Raw genomic sequence first — 21587 nt, forward strand, 5'->3', positions numbered from 1 at the left:
TCTGTAAATAGTTTTATTTAAAGAAATATGCTGCTAATCTGATGCAGCATAACTGTATCCATTCAATACTAATCTCTCATTCAGTAATGCAATTCTATAACCATAAGAAGGGAAATTACTTCATGTTTTGTTTGTCATCAGTGATGCTGTAGTTGCATATTTGAACTGAAGTCAAAGGTCATAAAAAGGATGAAAGCAAATGAGTTAATAAGACCTTGGGTTGGGGGGAAGCCTGTCAAGAATAGGAAAGAGGAAAAAATGGATTCATTGCAGAGTAAACGTCCACATTGATAAGGGATTCTAAACTACATACAAAAAAGACAGGTTTCCAAAGGAAGAAATTAGTAAATGTTTGCCTACTTTATCATAAGGATTGCTGGAAAAATACATCAGGAAATGTAAAGTTTCCTTTCATTGTAAAAACGTGAGAGTATTGTGTTTTGGGTAGCGGCTCTACTATGAGTAGACCAACAGATGGCAGTGTGGTTGACCATGTCCTGGAAGTGACTACGGCTGCAAAATGCCCTGTGTGTAGTCAACTACTAAAATGGTAAAAATGACCTCAGAAAACTCCATCTGCAGTACATATATGTAACCAGTGGTCAGTGTTACAAAATTTATGGGAATTTATCACAAAAAAACTTGGTAAACTACCATTATTTAATTATAGGATTATACATGATATTGAAGAACACTGTAAGATATCAAGATACCATGATGTATTATGGAACTTTAGATTATCTTCATTTCTTTCTTCCTGTGAGAAAATATTTTAAATTATCATAATATAAAAACACATTCACATAGACAATACACAATCATTTTAAACATCTTTTAATTAAACTTTGGGGCATGTTAACTTTCAAATTGGTGATTCTTAGTTACTAGTTTTTTATTTATTTATTTTTTTTAGCTACAATAGAGAGGAAGATGCAGGTTTATGGGCAAGGGTAAAGACTCCAGCTTGAAGGTAGAAGAGAAAGTAAAGTAAACCCATTATGAAATGGGATTGAGAGCTTATATCTATCTAGCATGTGCATCAGTTATACCATATCAAACATGACAGCAAACTACCTCAAAGTGTTTTTCTGGGAAAATTGAATTATTGCTATTTGTTATATCCTCCTGTAACATTTACAATCCTGAACTGTTCCATTAGCCTGAAACTTCTAGAATGGTATTTTGTCAGTTCATAAAGAACAGCTAAATTGTTCCTTTGCTAACTTGTTATCCTATTGCCCTGATTTCACCTAGTTCCCAACTTATTGCTGGTGTAAGAGTATATGTAGTCTAACAATAATAATAAAATAATTGTTTTTAAATTTTCTGATGTCAAAAAAATAAAACTCCCCCCCTCAACTTCTCTTTAGCATTTCTTTTAGAAAACTTGAAATTCTAATTTTTGTTTATTTTAGGTGTATCTAAATATTTTAAGACTTAAATAAGAATCTTGCCAGTTTTGCATTCCAGGAATTTCTCTCTTGGTGGCTTTGGAGCCACCTCTTTAAACTGGAACATAGAAGAGGATGATGTCTTGTCTTCGTATTTCTGGGAGTTAAAGCCGAGGTACTTAGCTCTGTGATTTAACTTCCTGCTTGTCATAATGACTGGAAATGTTTTATTTTTGTTTTGATAAGGACAATTAACATATATACAATAGATTGTATCTTTATACTATTTCTATTTTTGGCAATTTCCTTAGCAGATTTCCTATGATGCACATCACAGTCTGGTTTAATCCTATTCAACAGAGTAACTATTGCATTTTTCCCTTTAGTTTGGAGAGCTTTTACTGGGCTGGCAAAAGATTTTACTTTTAACCACATTTATCCAACTACCTGGTAAAGAGGATTAGGATATGAATGGTAGTTTTTGAATTGAGTGGACCAGCTGAAGGTCCATTGCCTCCACAGCAGTCATAGAAGAGTCCCTTAATTATAAGTTCTCCCTTTTTGATCTCTGTTTTTTTGAAATAGTATCTGGATAGACTACTCTCTACAAACTCAAATTTTATTAATGAGTATTCATGGGTAATTGGGATGCAGTTCCCATCAGGATTACAATTAACTTTGATGGTGGAAAAGTAGGGGAAGCCAAGGATATTGCCCACAGTTCTTTCTCCTAAACAGCTAATATCTCTGTCATATTTGGAATACATAGAAGTGCCAAACCTTTTAGAATTTGTTATGATTCTTAGACCTCATCCCAAGCAAATGATTTGCTGGTATTTACTGGATAGATATTATTCTTAGACATAAGTTAAAAAGATCTGCATAACCAGAAGTAAAGATTGAGAAGAATGGAAGAGGAAATGGAAAAATCAAATGCACTTTCATTGAATCTTCTTCCTTTTTCCACTGTCTCTGCTCTTTCTGAATCCCTTGTGTCTCTTTATCCTTCTCTGCTTTAACAGACTTCTGGGAAGATGAAAGCAATGGTGTTTTAGGCCTCTGGTTCTCCTAGTTAGTATATTTCCCTCCAACGAAGGACAATACCACAATTATCTGCCTTGTTTGAGGACACAGATTTGTGTACTTCATGCCCAACCCTGAGCCCAGTCAATGTTTTAGCACATATTGTGCCCCCAAAAGTCCCTTATCATCTATATTTCATGTATTTAGGAAAGCAGAAATTATGAAGGAACATGATTTGGGAATAATTAAGAACTTGTATAAAAGACTGTCCCCACGCGAAGACAAAAAGATGTAGAGTGGTTTCACTAGCTGGTTGGAAAAAGACAAAAAAAATAGTGTTAGGCTAATAAACAGTAACACGGAAAATAAGCCAAAAACGTCGTATGATTCTACATTTATTTTGTCACAATGTGAGAAAGACCAGCTCTTCCTATCTGATCACCAGTGAATCTGATGCCATTGAGAGGTTATACGGGCCTCCTTGCCAGCTGATATATCTCAGATAAAAGCTTCTTTCCCCTGCTTCTCAGAAGTTTGCAGGCATCCTCTGCAGCATGTTTTCAGTTTACAGTCCCAGGGCTGGAGATGTGCACAGGATCCTGTGTGGAGTCCATAATCAGCAGACTCCATTAATTTAATGAAAGAAGCTGATCCATTGCACCAAAGGGCAGATAACTGTTCATCACCCTCCACAAACAAGGGATAACTAAGGGATTTGGAGACTTACTGAAAGTAACTGCATACAGCTATTCTTGAAATCTTTCCTCTAAAATTGAGTGGGGTGAAACTGCAATGGTGTATCCAAGTGACATGAGAATCTACCACTGATTTCCATTAGCAGTCTTTTGAAGCTTTCTCAAAATCTACTGGCATGAATCCAAGGGTAGTTCAAATTTTCATCTCAGGTCCCTTGATGACTATCCAAATTCAAATTAAACAAAGGGTATTAGGATGGCAAGGACAGACTTAAATCTTAGCAGCAGTTGCTTAGTTTTGGGACAGTCTAAAGAAATGTGAAGAAGAAGAGAAATTACAAAAAACCTGATATGTTAATTGTTCAGTAAGAATTATTTAGTAAAAGGAATACTCCCTACTCTGGCCAGCCTGTCCAGTGAGCAAGGAAAGAAAACAAAACTAGATGCCATACTTCAGGGAGCCAGATGTTGCAATCCAGAGGATGCAGCAACTGCAGAAACAAGAGAATCAGAAAAGCCCAGAAGACTGGGGAATAATTTGGGAATGACCTAAAACTGACAAATTGAGGGAATCTCAGATTGGGAACTGATGATAGGTACATTTCAATAACATTCTCTCAGACTAACTCACTGCATTTTCTAGTAGACACAGGTGCTACTTATTCTGCAGTTTCCCAAGAAAAGTCTTACTTTCCATCTGGTATTAAAGAACACAGATTGTTGGTATTTTGAATTAGCCTTCTACTTACTCCTTTCTTCTGTGGCTCCCACACAATTAGAGCCTCATATTGGCAATAGATTTTCTTAGTTTCTCTTGTAAATCTATTGCAGGGAGACTTGCTAGGAAAATTAAAGACTACCATATTCTGTATTCCATAGGAAGTGTCTGGAGAAAAAGAAATCTGATTACTATGTACCTTCTGAAAGAAAAGGGATATTGCAAAAAGTGGCTTTTTCACTCTGTGCTGGAAAAGTGCCCTGAACTGAAACAAGTCAATTCATCACTATGGACCCTAGCAAGTGGTTTAGTTTCTGGTGTAGAATCAATAAAAATTCTTTACAAAAAGTATAAGCAATGGCCATGTGTCAAGCAATACCCTTTGTCAAAGGCTCTATTAGAAGAAATAAAACCAGTTAAAAATTTGAAAGACAAGTGGTAATTTTATAAAGGCACTCACCTTGTAATACTAGTACTGGTATACTTCCAGAAAGGAAGGAAGATAAATGTGATAAAGACGATTGACCTGTGGACAAGATCTTTTTTTTTTTTTGAGATGGAGTTTCGCTCTTGTTACCTAGGCTGGAGTGCAATGGAACTATCTTGGCTCACCGCAACCTTTGCCTCCTGGGTTCAAGCAATTCCCCTGCCTCAGCCTCTCGAGTAGCTGGGACTACAGGTGTGCACCACCATGCCCAGCTAAATTTTTTGTATTTTTAGTAGAGACAGGGTTTCACCATGTTGACCAGGATGGTCTCAATCTCTTGACCTTGATCCACCCGCCTTGGCCTCCCAAAGTGCTGAGATTACAGGCGTGAGCCACCACGCCCAGCCAAGACCTTAAAGAAGAAAATTAATTTATTGTTCCATTGATGTCTGTAGTTTCTAACACTAGAACATTTAGTACTTTGCTACCATCCTCTGCAAAGTTTTTTCTCCAATTTATCTACGATCTGTCTTTTTTCCCCTTTGCTCTAGTAAACAAGTTTATATTTCTGTTGCTGTTTTACTTAGAAATGAGTCCAGTGTTTATGACAAAGTATTCCTCGAGGATTTCTTGACTCTCCTACCATTTATCTAATCATTATCAGAAAAAGTTAGGGAAATTTTTCCCAGTAGGGAGATCTGTACATAATTAGCATGTTGATGGCTTGCCAGTAGGCTCAGAAACTAAAGAGCAACACAAAACTGACACTTTGGCTTGGTTACAACTTCTCATTCACAAGGGCATAAGCCATCAATAGAAAAAACTGCAAAATTGCCAAACTGAGTTAAAATATTTAGAGCATTTATTGATGCTGAAGGCCTTATGTAGATGTCAGCCATTTTGTAGATAAAATGCTCTACTACAAAAAAAAAAAAAAAAATGAACTATTTTGGGGACTAGTAGAATATTGTGGACAGTGAATTTCAGTTTTTGTAGAGCATCCAAACGCTAATGGAATAACTGCATAATAATTTCTCAGGTCCACTGATATTGTCAGTAGAATCTGAAGAAGTGTTCAAATTAAAATTTTCTATAGTATAAGCTTTGGGGGTTCCAAATTTTGCAAAACTTTCCACTTGCTTTGTTATGAAAAGAAAAGAGCTTCTTCAGCAATTTTAACTAAAAAGTTGGAATTAGATGACACACTAATAATACATTTCTCAGTTTCATTGGAGGCAGTGGCACTGTTGATGACAAAATGCTGTGGCAGTAGCAGATACACTTTTAAAAAGACTCAAGCCCTTACCTGCGGTCACTTATATGCATGTCCCACATGACAGCTATCTTACAAGTCCAAAAGATCCAGAATGTGTGATAATGTCATAAGACTAGTTAAGAATAAGCATTAATCTCAATATTATGCTTAGGAGATGCAATATCCCAAATCATGTTACTCTTTTATCAGATCCTGATTAAATAGATAATCATGATTGTATTACAGTGGTAAGAGAAGACACTAAGCTCCAATCAATTTATCTGATATTCTTATCTGTAATGAGACAGAAAGGATGGGAATTGGGCTTCAGCTCACCTCCACTAGAGCATCCTTTCTTGCATTCCCTCTGATCACAAACCCATACCACTACTTCACTGATGCCATACCTGTTACTAGTTATATGAAGAAAATAGCCATTCTATGTTCTTCTTCTATGCTCTCATAATGTGTAACCATGGCTTACATTTAAATAGTTCCAGAAATGGGCCTTAGGAGGTCAAAAATCAAACCAAGTTTGTAGTGTCCCACCTTGGGAAGGAATGTTGCACAATTGATTTATAGCCTTGTTGTCACTGGCCAGACTACCAGGTGGCCCATTGCTCAAAATAACCATCACAATCAGATATGATGATCAATATACCTACCACTTATGTGCTATGCACAAAATAGCCTGCGTACCATACCCCTTATGTTAATTCCCATGTGTTACCTGGTAAAGAAATTCCCTATGGGCTTTTCTTGGAGAGCCAGCTAGAGGACCCTTGTGCCTCTGCTGTCTCCATTGTGCTTAAGCACAAGTCCTGAAATAAATACCTTGTCTGGGAAATCTACTTGATCTCATGTTAATTTTCATTACATAGGGAGCCAAAGAGCCTGTAGTCTTTAGCAATAATGCCAGTTTAATAATGTTTATTGGTGGATCATACACTTGGATAAAAATGGCCCAATTTATTGTTTTGTATGCTATGGTGACCTCTTATGACATTTTGGAAGCTTATGCTTTGCCTAAAATTAAGCTGACACAAGCAGCACAGTTAATAGAAGTTACTAGAGCTGCAATTCTTGATAGGTAGGTAGGTAGGTAGGTACGTAGGTTGGTAGAAAATACGTGTTTGGTCTCTATCACATAGGAAAGCAAATCTGAAGAAACAGAAACGTCTCGACTTTGAGGGGAAGTAAAATAACTCATAGAAAACTGATAGCTTATTTGTTAGAAGCTGTACAACTGTCTTATCAGATCAGTAATCATTTGTACAGCTCACATAGAGCAGAATAACAAAAATTTTTAATGCAACTATTTTGCTGACAGAGCTGCAAAAGCAACTGTTAAAATGTAACAGATTCTAAACTTGGAAGCATCACCTTTAATACAAGAAAGTTTTGTTAATTTTCACAAATATGCTTCACAAAAGGAAATTCACAAATTAATTATAAAGGAGGCTAAAAAAAATTCGACTGAACTCCGAAGATTACCTAATAATGTAATCCCCATATAACAATTCTTATTTGATTAATAATGTGTCATTGACATACTCTTCTAAGTAAAATGAGGACTTTAAAGACCCTAGACTATTACTCTGCTTACATAAAAATAAAAATATTCCAAAAATATTAGATGAGCTATTTGTCAGAATAATTATTTACAGTCCATTCATAAGGTACAAGTGGCAGTTTTCCCCAACCAGCTTTACCAGAAACTAAGTGCCAGTTGGATTTCATAAAATTAATGTCTACAAAAAGTATGATATTTTGTCTAGTTATAGTCTATATAATGTTTGGATGGTCTGAAGTCTTTCCCTCTTTAAATGTAAATGCTCAAGCTGGGTAAAGTATTTTTTAATACCCATGATTTCCACTTTGGGGTATAGAAGCAGAATGAATTTGAGAGAGGAAATCATCTTATTTTCACTGTCACCTAACAATTATGCAATTATTTATAGATTCCTATAAGATGAATGTAGCTCATTTGCTGAGATTTGGCAATATACTGAATTAAAATGGCCTAGCATTTTACTGTTAGCAATGTCAAAAATTAAAATGACCTCTGCAAACAAGTATATTTTTCCCTTTGAACTAATGGTTGCCAGATCTATGAATATCAGCCAGTTATCATGTCCTGTGCCCAATTTAACTGTCCCCTCTTAATCATGTTCATACTTCAAGGCGCTTCTTTCTTCCCTAGAATCCCTGAGACACCAAATCATCAGGACCTGGAAGGACTTGCTGAAATAAATTTGCCACCCTATTGACCAGGAGATTTGATTTATCTGAATGTGTTCCAGAGGTATGATGAGCTGAGCTTGTACTTGAAGGATCAAGTACTCTTGATCATCCACCTGGCTATCAAAGTGAAAGAAAACCTCACACAGATTTATACTTGCCAAGTGGAGCCAGCACCCCAGAAAAATTTCCAAATGGTTCCTAAAAAGGACTCAAAATACATTTTCTAGAAAATTAATTTTGGCCCTGAACTCAAGTGAAAGAAGATATTCCGGTGAGTTTATGCTCATAGACTGCTTTGTTGTCCTATTCGCAGTAATGTTATTTCAATTACTTTAAGAATCACACTTAACTTAAAAAAAAAAAAACAAATATGTTATTTGTTACACTACATTTTCTTTGTGTATTCCTGGTAATAGTTCCCACAGTCACATATTTCCAAACAGCTCAGAATTGGACTCCTAGTGATCAAGATGGGCTTAATGTTCCACTCACCCTAACTAAACTTTGGAAAACTTTAGGTGAGTTTCTTCCTGACTAAAGGTTCCTGACCTGATTCTTAAAGCATTTAAGTTAAAAAAAACTTGCAATTATTAATTCATTCTCTGCCCTTTTGGATGTAAATATTCACTAACCCACGAGCATATTTCTCAAGATCCTTGAAGCCATTCCTTTGAAATGTAATCATTGAAGGAGATAGCACTTCCATCTCCCACTCTCTATGGGAGAATAGGAGCTTAACTTCAGTAAGAAACAACTGAAACACAGATGGTCTATTTACATTGACTAATCTCTCATCTAAAACTTTCCAGTAATTTTCCACTAGCTCACTCCACTGCTTAAAAACCCTCCCACCTTTTGTTTCAGCAGACAAGTTCAGTCTCTCTCCTCTATTGCAATAGTCCTGGGAAAAGTCTTTCTTGTTTGTTTAACTTGTCTGGTCCAATTTTTCTTTTACACCAGAATAGATATGATCTACTTATAAGTCCAACAGTCCAATTATTGGCAGAGTAAAAGTGAAACCATTTTCTCACTAATTTTTTAATAATCCCAAAGTAAAAGTAATTAATATGTGTCTAACTACTTAATCCCTAAATTTCATACATACAGGCAAATACAATTTTCTTTAACTGATTTGAATGGAAGGATGATTTAGAATGGAAAACATCTAATTAACAGACAAACAAATCTGACGTTTATAGGTAAGACTGCAAATGACAGGTCTAATATAAGTTAATCAGGTTTGGGACACAAGTCTCTCCAGTCCAAATATTAATGTATAAACAAAGGTAAATGTCTATTATTTACAGAGATTTAATTAACTGTTATTATAATTAAATTATTGATTTGGACTTATGTAAAGCCCATAGGCTAAGTTTGTCCTCAAGAATTGTAATAATTAAAGTCATGTATATTAAATACTGAAGTTCAATCTGTGCCCTTTAGTGGTGCCTCATAATGATCCTAGAAAATGGTTATATTTGTGTTTTCCATCTCCAAAAAAATTGGAAAAATAAATACTAAAAGTCCTAGATGATCGTATAAATGTAATAGCACGTTTATGATTAATAAAAACTCAGAAAAAGTTTTTGGCCCCCCAAAAAAATTTTATTTAAAAACTTAGATATTTGGGTCCTAGGGTTAAGGTATACCTTAGGCTTGGTTTAGCAAGACGTCATGAGGATCTACAAAATAATATTCAAATAGCTAATTATTTGAAAGTATATGCAATGTATATAACACCAGGGTTTATAAAATTAATGGATGATGGAGAATTTTTGTTCCTGGGTAATCAAGAATCTGCTTGAACTGAACTATTCACTATTGGTTCACTTAAATAATATATTTAAAAGTTATATTTCCAAGGCTAATAACACAATAATTTTAAATTAAATTCTATTATATTTCTGATAATTACCTTGCTTTGCTTCTTACAATGGATTGGCTATATATTTTGATAACTGCAAACTGCCCAGAGAAACGCAGAAACAGCAATACAGATAATTTAATAATTATAGTGTCATAAAATGGTAACACAAAAGGAAAGTTTTAAGTATAAATACAAATCTTTGAAAAAATGTGAAAATTTTCTTGAAATTATAAAGGTAAGGGAACTCCCCCAACCCTACTTCTCTTTAGAATTTCCTGTAGAAACCCAGAAGTTGTAAATGCTTTCTTTTTTTCTTTCAGATATGTGTAAATATTTTACAAGCTAAATAAAACTCTTACCAGTTTTACATTCTAAAAATGTCTTTCTTAGAGGACTTGAGGCCATCTTTTTGAAATACGAACATCAAGGAAAATTGTATACTGTCTTCCTGTTTCACTGAATGTTAAAATCTAGGCACTTGGTGCTGTCATGTAACTTCTTGATTGTCATAAAGATATAAATATGTATTTTTTCTTTTGATAAAGACAATTAACATGTGTGTAATGGATTATATCTGTCAGGCTATATAAAAAGGGTGAGATTAATTTCTCTTTCTTGAAATCTCCTTTACAGATTGCCTATGATGCAGATCAGAATCTGGTTTAATTTTTATTTATCAGAAAAACTGTTTCACTCCTTTTTACATTTTGTGAAGTCAATTTATTGACTTGGTAGGTAATTTTACTTTAATTACATTTTCTCAATACTTGATATTTCATTTAAAACCCTTTACTTTGTATAAAATCTTAATGGCCAATTCTTCTCAGTTCCCTCTCAAAGACCCTGGTTCAGATTCAAATGGTAGAAATCTCCCTGCTTTGGACAACTTTGTACTGAACCCTGACAGTAAAGGACACTGTAGGCTACAGAGGAAAGAGTCACATCATTCTTTTAAGACTCCTAAATCAGTCTTTAAATAGCTCTGTTACAGTAAGTAGTCAGATAGGAGCAGGGCAGGAGAGGGCCTCCTTGCACCAGAAATATTAGGTGATCATCAGGTGATGGCCAGGCAGTTATTTAACTATCTAAAATAATAATTGTTGCAGCCAGCAGGAGGGGAAGGCATACTCCCAATAGATAGAAACACCTGAAACTGCTGATCAGTAGCTTCCTGATAAGATCTCAGTTGTTGGGCAAGTGGGCTTAAACATGTGGACTAGGAGGTAAGACATTGGACTTTAACTGGTAACACTTGACTAGTAAGGGGGAAAATGCCTCAAGAACACATGCATACAACCTCAGTAAACACACTGAGCACGTGGCCCACCCCAAGTGTTGGTAGTCCACTGTGCTTGCAGACAGCCCACCACAAGGAAGACCTGGGAAGAAGAGATGCAACACCCCCAGAAGCATGCCAACATATAAAACCCCAGGTCAAAGGTCAAACCATGCAATTGACTCTCTCAAGTAGCCTGCTTGGCTCTCTTCCAAATGCACTTTACTTCCTTTCATTCCTTCACTTAAATTTTTTAATAAATTCACTTCTGCTCTAAATTTTGCCTTGGTCTCTCACTCTGCCTTATGCCTCCCTGTTGAATTCTTTCTTATGAGGAAGCAAGACTAAAGCTGCTGCAGTCCTGAAGAGATTTGCTGCAACTAACGGTTGTACCAATATGTAATACATCTTTTTGATGTATTATTTATGAAGGTAAAAAATACTTCAATACATGCTTATTTACAGGCTGAGCAACTTCAGTGTTCATAGTTCATTCTAGTCTTCCTAATCAGTCACTTTATGCTAAAATGAAATAGATAAAGTCCTAAATAGGTACACTCAAAAATCTTTTACAAGAATTGAAATAGGATATAAAATAAAAAACATAATCTATTAAATTTTTATTATGGCTGTGTGGATGAAAGGCCTTAGCTCACTTCAAAAGTTCATTGAAAAATCAACTCACAATAAGGCAGATTAATAAGAGAAAATGTTGTAGGAAATAAAATGGGTTCTTGTCACATGATCAGGAAAGATTAGGCTCACAAACACATAGAAGACGGATTAGAGGAATTTATTTGGCAAAAAGGAAAAACAAGTCAGCAAAATGAGATTGAGTCCTGCTAACAGGTTTTTCACCTCACCAATTCAATCCCAGGTTACTATCCAGGAACAGGAGATGCCAGGCACCACCCACCACTGCAACTGGTGCAAAAGTCCCATACCAAAACTCCACTCTGTCCTCCCAGTTGGAGATTCTTTGGGGTACAGAGTGATTGCCTGATGTTCTAGTGTGTTCCAGAAGTTTATATATATATATATATATATATCATCTTCAGGTTACAGAAAGAATGGGGACTTGATCCTGGAAAAGTCTTTTCCAGCACTTGATCTCTAATGCTTTTTAATTCAAAATGCTCATTATACCAGGACAGTTCTATTTTGGGGTAAAATTTTCTGCATTCCTTAAGGCCTATTGATTGATTGTCTATAATCACTCAAGGCCTGTGGATACATCTATTAAGGATGAGAATTGTAGTCCAATGTTCTAACATACTTTTTTGTATTATAGATATGCAACTTTTGTTGTTTATGAAAGTACATTCAATATTTTTTCTTCTAATACAATGTTATCAAAAGCAGTGTATATGTTCATTTTGAAGTACATGAAATTCACTAAGATGACAATGATTAGAAAAAGTTGAGTTAAAAAACAAAACATCATCCTAAAACATCACAATAGAGTGACAGTTCAGAATGTGGGACAATGCAGTGGAAGAATACTACCTTGTTTTTAAAATAAAAATATATAAAGTATTATGGAATAATGGGACTATATAAATGTTAGTTCACCTAGCTGAGTTGTCAATAATCATTGTTTTAACTTCATTTATGGCATAGGATTCAGAAGTTTTAATTTATTGGCTAACTCAAAAGCTTAATAGGTAGGATAGTGTTTGTCATGGGTCTTACTACCTTTAAAAATAGATTTCTATATTGTGTTTTATTTTAAGAAAATTGAATTTGAAGGCCCAAGTTTTTGTATACACAACTTTGCATTCAAAGATGGAATATGGATATTTCATTGTATATATTTAACTCTAATCAGCTCCTGCTTATAACACTCAGTATTTGTAGGAAGAAATCCAGCTATTTCGATATTATTTCTATGTTTTGCCCAAGTTTCTTCTTCTACAATCACTTTTGAAATGCCTGATACAATGCAAATATTCCTGAGGACAAAAGGAAAAGCAACAAATAAAAATTATTTTAGTTTAGTTTCAACAATTCAATATATTCAAAACAAATATACACATATGTAAAACAAAGTCAAGCAAAACAGAAGTAAAACTTTTTTTCAAGGAAATCATCAGCGTTTTAACATTAGACATATATAGCAAAAATCACAATCAATAAATAATGATGAACCATACAGAATAAATTATTTCTTATATTTAATCATTTGTTGCCAATTATCAAAATGTCACAGAGGTTATTTTTGTATTGGGGCCTTATGATTGCCCAATAGCAGCTCATACGAATAACTACGTGTGAAATCTCATCTACACGATGAGGTAACTGCTCCCATCAGTTTGATTGATTTTCCTGGATGTCGTATCAGTGAGTGCTGAAATCCCCAAATAGGACTACGGAATGCTACAACTCATGGCACAGATACAGCTCATAGATAATATCTGCAAAGATAACCCTTCATGTTGATATGTCTCAGTATGTGTGTCTTGGAGCAGAATATTTTTTCTTCCTTTATAATTCCTGTTAACACCTAACAATATTAACACGAGGCTCTCTGTAAGGCCTTCAGGGAAATCTGAGATGAGTCGAAGATGATTGCTGCTCTCAAGGGATGTGTGTGTGTTTGTGAGTGTGCATGGTGAAGGAGGAAAGTGATGGTGCAAGACAGAGAGCAAGGCAGTAAGAAAACATTTCTTTTTCTTAATAATTATAACATAAACGGCTAAGAATTTGTCTGACTGGTCAATTATCCTAGCCCTTTATTAATGCTGTGGCAATTAATCTCTAAATATACCACCTTTTGCCATATTTGGTATAGTCTCTTCTTTCATTAACCCATGGTCTTTGTTAGTATTTATTGAAGTCAAAAGCAAAGTTAGGGAAATTTAACTCCCGGGATGTAGGAGAATTTGTTCCAGACAAATATCACGTTTACTACTATGTTATCAAAACGAGTAGGGCCTAGATATTAAAAAAGAACATTATTGAATAGTAAAATAAATAGTATGTCTTTGACAAAATATAGGGCTTAACGAACTAAGAGCCATGATAGTCATCTATTTATAAACCTAATGGAAAACAGAACTATCTTTTCCATGAAGCTAGTAGGAATATTATTTATTATTTATTAAAATGCTATTACACAAAATAAAATATTTATTTACAAATCATCTTATTAACCCAGAAGTGTGTGTGTGTTTAATATAAAAAGGAGAATAATCAGGGAAAAGTATTGTTAGCCTCTACTAACATATTTCTAAGAATGAGATTTGATACTGTACTAGCTTATCCTGAAGAAATCAGAATTCCAAAGTGATAAAATAAACCAGGTTTGGATATCCAGACAAGCATTTCTTCCCTTCTTTAAGATGTTTGCTCAATTAGATGTCATTCAACATTACAGCTAGTGCTCGACTTACGACCATGATTGGTTCCGACAGACCTATCGTAACATGATTTGGTCGTAAATTGAGTAGGCTATATGTACAGTACTGTGAAATGATGTTATAAAAATCTTTGTCATATTTTATCATAATTTTCTTTCATTATTGTTATATATCATAATTTTCTTTGTTCATTTTATGCCATTTGTATCATCTCTACACCATTTTGTTTCTTATTTTTACATTCATCAGGTTTAAGTAAAACACTGCATTACCAGTACAACTGGTTTAATATTTGCAAAACATACAAAATTACAAAATATAGGTGCATACAAAAATACAAAATACAGGTGTAAAAAATACCATAGGAAACATTTTCCCAATTGCAAAACGTATCAAAATATATAAACATGTACGAAACATTTTACTGGCCGTTGGTGCTTGGCTGCGAATCATTGATGTCGTCATTAGAGGCAGTTGTTGGGGTTACCAGAATTGTTTTTTTCATAAACATGGTGAGCTTTGTCTGACTTGTATGTTTCTTTTTTTCTTCATAAATTTCATGATACAGACAAAACATATCGTGCGCCATCTGTTCAATGCTTGCAAATCGTTCAATGTTTGGGTCCATTGCTTCGAAATGCATAAGAAGTTTATTCAGTAAAGATAAACCGTCTGATAATCCCTTAGTGGTGAACTATCTTTCTGGCTCCTCCTCTTCTTTCTCTGCTTCTCTTCTTCTTCTTCCACCACTCTTTCGTCTTCCAGTTTGATTAACTCTTCATTTGTAAGCTCTCCCGATTCTTTGTCTAGCAACTCTTCGACATCTTCCATTTCACACTTCAAAGAAAGGTCTTTAGCAAGTTTTACTATTTTTTTCCCGAATCGTTTCAAGCTCATGTTCACTGTCAAATCCATCAAAATCATTAACATAGCGCTTAACACAATTTTTCCAGATGCCATTCATGCACTTTGTCATCACAGCCTCCCAGGCAGTAGCAATATTCTTGATACACATAAAAATGTTGTAGTGTTTCCAAAAATCTACAGTGGAGCAGTCATAAAGTCGAATGGTCGTAGTTGCATAGGTCGTAAGTCGATCAATACCTGTACTGCATACTCACAGAATTTCCAGAGGTGTCTAGCTAACTTCAGCATCACCCTCTTCAAAAAATTAGTTGCAGTCTTATTTCATTTACTTAATTATCCAATCCTTCCAGCCTCATCTGATACTTGATTTCAATTATTTATTATAGAATTAAATTCATTTCAAAACATTTCCATTCCTGTCCTCAAATATAAAATGAAAGAAGGGTATCATCTGTACTTAATAATGAGAACATTTAAAAGTCTGAAAAAACCAATAATAAAAAGAATTAGGAGATTTGAGGCCCTTGATATCGTATTAAAATGGATTAATCCCTATAAGAAGTAGATATGAACAAGGTGAAAGGTTTGGTATGCTTACACTGAAATGTCACTTGATTAAGAAAGAGTTCAGTTTTTATAAAATGAATTGCTATATTTAAAATACACAGGAGTTTTACTTTCATTGCCTAAAAGTTGTATAGTAAGGACCACTGGCCTCTTTTTGAGTCTTACAAAAACATAATATACATAATTACAAAAAGGGCTGAATCTGAATATATTTGTCTTTATGCCTGCTAGTCTCATCGTTTTATGATTATTTAAATATAATTGATTTTTAGGCACTTTTTTAGCTTTCTCACATTCTCACTAAAGGGCAAATTTACATTCCCTGAATGAGTAGCCTAAAAGGCATGGTTGCAGAATGAGGCCTTAATTTTCTTTTTTCTTTAAGTTCCGGATACAAATGGAGAACATGTAGGTTTGTTACGTAGGTATACATGTGTCATGATGGTTTGCTGCACTTATCAACCTGTCATCTAGGTTTTAGGCCCTGAATGCATTAGCTATTTGTCCTAATACTCTTCCTCCACTCACCCACATCTGCAACTGGCCTCAGTGTGTGTTGTTCTCCTCCATGTGTCCATATTGTTCAACTCCCACTTATGAGTGAGAAAATGCAGTGTTTGGTTTTCAGTAAGTTTGCTGAAGATGATAGCTTCTAGCTCCATCCATGTCTCTGCAAAGGATATGATCTCATTCATTTTTATGTCTGCATAGTATTCCAGGTTGTATATGTACCACATTTGCTTTATCCAGTCTACAGGGTTGATGGGCATTTGGTTTGGTCCCATGTCTTTGCCATTGTAAACAGTGCTTTGATAAACATACGTGTATATGTGTCTTTATAGCAGAATTATTTATATTTCTTTGGGTATATACCAAATAATGGGATTGCTGGGTCAAATGGTATTTCAGGTTCCAGACCCTTGAGAAATTGCCACATTGTCTTCCACAATGGTTGAACTAATTTACATTCTCACCAGCAGTGTAAAAATCATTCCTATTTCTCATATGTTTGCTGGATATTTAGATTGCAAAAATATTCTCCCATTCTGTAGGTTGCCTGTTCACTCTGATGATAGGTTTTTGTTTTGTTTTGTTTTGTTTTTTGCTGTGCAGAAGCTCTTTAGCTGAATTAGATCCCATTTTTAAAGTCAGGCTTTTGTTGCAATTGCTTTGCATTTCAATCATGAAGTCTTTGTCCACGCCTATGTTCTGAAAGGTATTATCTAGGTTTTCTTCTAGGGTTTTTATGATTTTGGGTTTTACATTTAAGTATTTAATCCATCTTGAGGTAATTTTGTGTAAGGAGTAAGAAAGGGATCCAGTTTCAGTTTTCTGCATATGGCCAGTCAGTTTTCCCAGCACCATTTATTGAAAAGAAAGCTCTTTCTCCATTGCTTGTTTTTGTCAGGTTTGTCAAAGATCAGATGGTTATAGATGTGTAGTATTCCGGAGGTCTCTGTTCTGTTCTATTGGTCTATATGTCCATTTTGGTATGAGTGCCATGCTGTTTTGGTTACTGTAGCCTTGTAGTATAGTTTGAAGTCAAGTAGTATGATGCTTCCAGTTTTGTTCTTTTTGATTAGGATTGTCTTAGCTATGCAGGCTCTTCTTTGCTTCCATATGAAATTTAAAGTAGTTTTTCCTAATTCTGTGAAGAATTTCAGTGGTAGTTTGATCGAGATAGCATTGAATCTATCAATTATTTCAGGCAGCATGGCCATTTTTACAATATTGATTCTTCCTATCCAAGAGGATAGAATGTTTTTCCATTTGTTTATGTCCTCTCTTATTTCCTTATGCAGTGGTTAGTAGTTCTCCTTGAAGAGATCCTTAATATTCCTTGGAAGTTGTATTTTTATGTATTTTATGCTCTTGTAGCAATTGTAAATGGGAATTCATTCATCATTTGGCTCTCTGCTTGTCTATTGTTGCTGTTTAGGAATTCTTGTGATTTTTGCACATTGATTTTGTATACTGAGACTTAGCTGAAGTTGCTTATCAGCTTAAAGAGTTTTGGGGCTGAGACAATGGGGTTTTCTAAATATAAAACCGTGTCATCTGCAGAGACAATTTGACTTCCTCTCTTCCTATTTGAATACCCATTTTTTGTTACTCTTGCCTGACTGCCCTGGTCAGAACTTCCAACAGTATGTTGAATAGGAGCGATGAGAGAGGGTATCCTTGTCTTGTGCTGTTTTTTAAAGGGAATGATTCCAGCTTTTGCCCATTCAGTATGATATTGGCTGTGGGTTTGTCATAAATAGCCCTTATCATTTTGAGATATGTTCCATCAATGTCTAGTTTGCTGAGAGATTTTTATTTCTGCTTATAAAAAATATCTTTATTATTTAAAATTTAGAAAATTAGATAAAGTAAAAAGTACTTAGAATTCCACACCTAAAAATAGTCTTTAACAGATTGGATATTTAGCTCATTCTTGCGTAACATTTTCATATATATATTTTTATTATACTTTAAGTTCTGGGGTACATGTGCAGGTCATGCAGGATTGTTACATAGGTATATACATGCCATGGTCGTTTGCTGTATCCATCCCCCCATCACCTACATTAGATATTTCTCCTAATGTTATCCCTCCCCAATACCCCCGCCCCTTGCTATCTCTCCCCAGTTCCCCTACCCTCCAACAGGCCCTGGTGTTTGATGTTACCCTCCCTGTGTCCACGTGTTCTCATTGTTCAACCCCCACTTATGAGTGAGAACATGTGGTGTTTGGTTTTCTGTTCTTCTCTCAGTTTGCTAAGAATCATCCAGCTTCATCTATGTCCCTGCAAAGGACATTAACTCATTCTTTTTTATGGCCACATAGTATTCCATGGTGTATATGTGCCACATTTTCTTTATCCAGTGTATCCTTGATGGGAATTTAGGTTGGTTCCAACTCTTTGCTATTGTTAACAGTGCCTCAATGAACATATGTGTGCATGTGTCTTTATAATAGAACAATTTATAATCCTTTGAGTATATATGCAGTAATGGGATTGCTGGGTCATCAAAAAGCTTATCCATCATGATCAAGTCGGCTTCATTACAGGGATGCAAGGCTGGTTCAACATACTCAAATCTATAAACACAATCCATAAACACATAAACAGAACCAAAGACAAACACCACATGACTATCTCAATAGATGCAGAGAACACCTTTGACAAAATTCAAAAGCTTTTTATGCTAAAACCTTTCAATAAACTATGTATCGATGGAAGATATCTCAAAATAATAAAAACTTTATATGACAAACCCACAGCCAATATCGCATTGAATGGGCAAAAACAAGAAGCATTCCCTTTGAAAACTGGCACTAGACAAGGGAACCCTCTCTCACCACTCCTATTCAACATAGTATTGGAAGTTCTAGCCAGAGCAATCAGGCAAGAAAAAGAAATAAAGGGTATTCAATTAGGAAAACAGGAAATCAAATTGTCTCTATTTGCAGATGATATGATTGTATATTTAGAAGACCCCATCATCTCAGCCCAAAATCTCCTTAAGATGATAAGCAACTTCAGCAAAGTCTCAGGATACAAAATCAATGTGCAAAAATGACAAGCATTCCTATATACCAATAACAGACAAACAGGGATCCAAATCATGAGTGAGCTCTCATTCACAACTGCTACAAAGAGAATAAAATACTTAGGAATACAACTAACAAGGGGGGTAATGATCTCTTGAAGGAGAACTATAAACCACTGCTTAACAAAATAAAAGAGGATACAAACAGATGGAAAAACATTCCATGTTCATGGTTAGGAAGAATCAATATTGTGAAAATGGTTATACTGCCCAAAGTAATTTATAGATTCAATGCTATCCCCATCAAGCTACCACTCACCTTCTTCACAGAACTGGTAAAAAACACCTTAAACTTCATAGGAAACCAACAAAGAGCCTGCATAGCCAAGACATTACTAAACAAAAAGAACAAAGCTGGAAGCATCACGCTACCTGACTTCAAACTATACCACAAGACTACAGTAATCAAAACAGCATGGTACTTGTACCAAAACAAAGATATAGATGATGGAACAGAACAGAGGTCAGAAGCAACACCACACATCTATAATTATTTGATCTTTGACAAACCTGACAAAAACAAGCAATGGTGAAAGGATTCCCTGTTTAATAAATGGTGTTGGGAAAACTGGCTAGCTATATGCAAAAAGCTGAAACTGGATCTCTTCCTTACACCTTATATAAAAATTAACTCCTGATGTATTAAAGATTTAAACATAAGACCTAACACCATAAAAAACCCTAGAAGAAAACCTAGGCAATACCATTCAGGACATAGGCATAGGCAAGGATTTCATGACTAAAACAGCAAAAGCAGTGGCAATAAAAGCCAAAATAGACAAGTGGGATCTAATTAAATTTCAGGGCTTCTGCACAGCAAAAGAAATAATCATTAGTGTGAATCAGAAACCAATACAATAGGAAAATTTTTTTGCAAGCTACCCATCTAACAAAGGGCTAATATCCAGAATCTACAAGGAACTAAAACAAATTAACAGAGATTCTGGTATGTTGTTTCTTTATTTTCGTTGGTTTCACAGAACTTCTTGTTTTCTGCATTAATTTTATTATTTACGCAAGAGTCATTCAGGAGCAGGTTGTTCAGTTTCCATATAGTTGTGTGGTTATGAGTAACTATCTTAATCCCGAGTTCTAATTTTACTGCCCTGTGCTCCTTTTTGTTTGTTTTTCCTTCAATGGTCAAGTGCTTCTGTGGGACTGCTATAGTTTGCTGGGGGATCACTTCAGGCCCTATTCACTTGGTTCACTCCTGCACCTGGAAGAGTCATTCAAGGAGGCTGGAGAACAGCAAAGATGAGTGCCTGCTCCTTCCTCTGGGATTTCTGATCTTGAGGGGCACTAACCTGATGCCAGTAGGAATCCTCCTGTATAGGATGTCTGAGAGCCCCGGTTGGAGGGTCTCACCCAGTTGGGTGACAAGGGGAGCAGGACTTGTTTAATGAAGCACTTTGACTGTCCCTTGGTGGAAGGGGTGTGCTTTGCTGGTAGGAAAATGAGTTGTCTGGTCTGCCTGGATTCCTCAGAACTTGCAGGAGAAAAAACTAAGTCTGCCAGTTCACAGAGACTGCAGCCACTCCTCCCTCTAGGGACTCAGGCCCAGGAAAATCAGAGTTCTGTCCCTGAGCCCCTGGCTGGAGTTCTTGGAATTCCTGCAGGGAGGTCCCACCCGTGAGGAGTGATGGGTCAGGGTCAGGCCTGAAGAGGTACTCTGGCCACAGTCTGCCACAGCTGGTATGTTGGGCTATGGTGGATACCGCTTGAGACAACCCATCCAGCTCTAGTAGCAGAACAGCATGGCCTGGAGCTATAGAGATGGCTGCCACCCTTCCCTTGCTCTGGGAGTTTAGTGTGTTCAGCATCTATCAGTCCCAGTGTTGGCTGCCAACCCTCTCCCAAGGAGCTCAAATGAATTATACAGCAGGTAGTCAAAGCTGCGGTGCTAGCCACAACTCCCCTTGGGAGCTCTGTAGGCTTAAGAAGATTCTATCTGAGTGTCTATTGAGAATCTGTGTGGCTCCGTGGTTGGGACCCTAGGCTCTGGTGCTGTGTGTTCACGAGTGGGATCATCTGATCTGTAAGCTGCACAGTTCCGTGGGAAAAACATGGTTTCTCAGGCTGGGTAGCATGTGCACTCACCACCTCCCTTGGCTGTGGAATGGGGGCTCCCCTGCCCCATGTGGCTCTCCGATGGGCTGCCACACCACAATGTTCTTCCTTCCTCTCCTTGGATCATGCCAGCCACCCAGTCAGCTCTGATGACAGAATCTTGATATCTTGATGGCCAGTGCAGGATTCTCACACTGTCCTGGAACTTTTTTTTTTTTTTCCCCCATTTATTTA

At 35.9% G+C, this 21587-nt stretch overlaps 1 protein-coding gene across 6 annotated transcripts in view; it reads right to left on the reverse strand.

Moving 5' to 3' along the window:
• The window catches only part of CSMD3 (CUB and Sushi multiple domains 3), a 1251170-nt gene that overhangs the window by 626251 nt on the left and 603332 nt on the right, over positions 1 to 21587 (reverse strand). The gene's annotated exons all lie outside the window — the stretch shown is intronic.

Source organism: Cebus imitator, unplaced genomic scaffold (genome assembly GCF_001604975.1).
Source record: "Cebus imitator isolate Cc_AM_T3 unplaced genomic scaffold, Cebus_imitator-1.0 Scaffold250, whole genome shotgun sequence".
Lineage (NCBI taxonomy): Eukaryota > Metazoa > Chordata > Mammalia > Primates > Cebidae > Cebus > Cebus imitator.